The sequence below is a fragment of the Stegastes partitus genome, unplaced genomic scaffold, assembly GCF_000690725.1.
Source record: "Stegastes partitus isolate 25-593 unplaced genomic scaffold, Stegastes_partitus-1.0.2 Scaffold1431, whole genome shotgun sequence".
NCBI lineage: Eukaryota > Metazoa > Chordata > Actinopteri > Pomacentridae > Stegastes > Stegastes partitus.
The window spans coordinates 152,133-154,162 of record NW_007579162.1 but is presented as its reverse complement, the minus strand read 5'-3'; the positions used below and the strand labels follow the sequence as shown (position 1 = coordinate 154,162).

Below are 2,030 nucleotides of genomic sequence, written 5' to 3'. Positions count from 1 at the left end.
ATCTCACTGATTTATTCCTAAACACAGTGAAAAACATAGCATGGGATATCTGGAGATTTTAGAGCTTTCCACTGAGTTTGGGCTCTGTCAATGGAAAGCAGTGGTGGGTGGATCACGTCTCTCCTCGCCTCTCCTCTCCTGTCCTCACGTTTCTCTTTCTCACTTCTCTCCTCACATCTGTTTTCTCGCTCACTTCTCTTTTCTCTCTCACATCTTTCCTCTCCTCACGTCTCTTCTTTCCTCTTTCTCACTTCTCTCCTCTCGCTCACGTAACTCTTGCTGCATTGACTTAATAAGTGGTGACGCATTGTTCTACATGAAAGTAGATAAGATGCTTTTGTAAGTGAAAAGTATCGGTACAGGCAATATTGGCCCTGTATTTACTTGGTATTGGATCGATACCAAATGTTGCAGTATCGCCCACCCCCAATGGAAAGCATGTATAAAAAAGTCAAGGCTCCTCCAAAGTCAAAGGATGTGTGCAGAACATTGTGGATTTGGGTAAATGGTAAAATTGGTGTTACGTGTATTTCTGCAGATCTGGAAAGCACTGGCTAGCTTTTGGAATAATGGTTCCACACAGAATGCAAACTCTGGTGTCCTGAAGATCCTGTTGTTGACTTATCCCACCACCCTGCATCCTACTTCCTAGGACTTTATCACTGTCACTGTTTCTGGTTTTGTTCTGTTTATTTCCTGTTTTATTTTGACATTTCCTTTACTTGTGTGTCTTGTCTTGTTGCTTTATATCCTCCTTTTGTTTCAGTTGCCCTCTTTTTAGACTTCAGATGCACTTGTATCTCGTCTCCTCAATCAGTTTTAACTGTACAGTCTTGTCATGCTCTTTAAGATTGGCTGCACCTGATTGGACGAAGGCTTCACTGGAGGACTTCCTGCTGCTGGATTTCAAACTGGACCAGCATGGTAGCTTATTTGAAAAGTTCCACAGTTGCTGAATCTGTCGTCAATTTAGATTGAAAATATCTGCTTAAAAGATTTTCAGGAGTTTGCAAAGACACTGAGTTTGCACATGCACACCAAGCATGTACACTATTGCCACTGTAGCATAGTTGTCAAAGTTGAGACACAAATATTGGGGTGCTTGTAGAGAGGTCTTCGGCTTATTACAATATTTGCAGATGTATCAGTGCTGGAGAATGGTCTGACTGCACCACATCATTCTGCTATAGGTGAGAAAAAAAACTCTGGAGTGTTTGGATTCCTTTGAACCAATCACAATCATCTAGCTAAGCCCGGGATGCAGTGATGGTGCCCCTGAAAAACAGAGTTTAACATTTGCACGCTGGGACTCAAAAGTGAGCCATGCAGGGCTGCGCAGTCCAAATCTTCATCAAAACCTCCTACTTTCAGTATGTAAGTTGCTGCTCAGAGGTTGTTGTTGGGGATTTCAAAACTAGTGACACACAGGTAGTGTACAGGGAGTAGAAAGTGGAATGTGTTCCGGAAATGCCAAACGTATATTTTAAAGTCTACGTCTGGTGAGTCAGACTATGGAGAGTGTAATACTGACTTAACACTGGCCCTACGTGGATTTTAAAATGTATTTCCTTCCAATCATAATGTAGAATGCACTTTAGTTGTATAGGAACGTCACTTTTGGAAGACATTTTTAGGAATAATGCTTGATAGTGTTGACCTTCAAGCTTTCTATAATTTCAAGGTCAGTGAAATATGAAATCTTTTCTGACAGAATTGATTTAAAACAGTAGCATCGTAAATATTCTGCCACTTTTGCAGAATCATGCAGAATGATGCAATGGGTTGTTCATCCTGAAATCAACAAATCTTAAAACACAAATTACAGACACAGTGACAGTTTCATCACTGCACACATTTAACCAGCACAAACACTGGAGACCATGACTTTTTGTTAATTTTTGAGTTTTTGTTGTTGTCCTGTTTCTCACCTGTTGAGTTCTTCTTGTAGAAAATCAGCCCAGCAACAAAAACCAGCAAACCCAGCAGCAGGCCTGCAGTTCCAACAGCGAACTTATTCCTCTCTGATTCAT

At 41.0% G+C, this 2,030-nt stretch overlaps 1 long non-coding RNA gene across 1 annotated transcript in view; it reads right to left on the bottom strand.

The window, feature by feature from the left end:
- LOC103370470 (uncharacterized) overlaps window positions 1-2,024 on the bottom strand; it is a 3,229-nt gene extending 1,205 nt beyond the window's left edge. Inside the window, exon 1 of the long non-coding RNA XR_520892.1 lies at window positions 1,929-2,024. This is a non-coding gene — a long non-coding RNA (uncharacterized LOC103370470). The remainder of the gene's footprint in view (window positions 1-1,928) is intronic.
- Window positions 2,025-2,030: the final 6 nt, after the last annotated feature.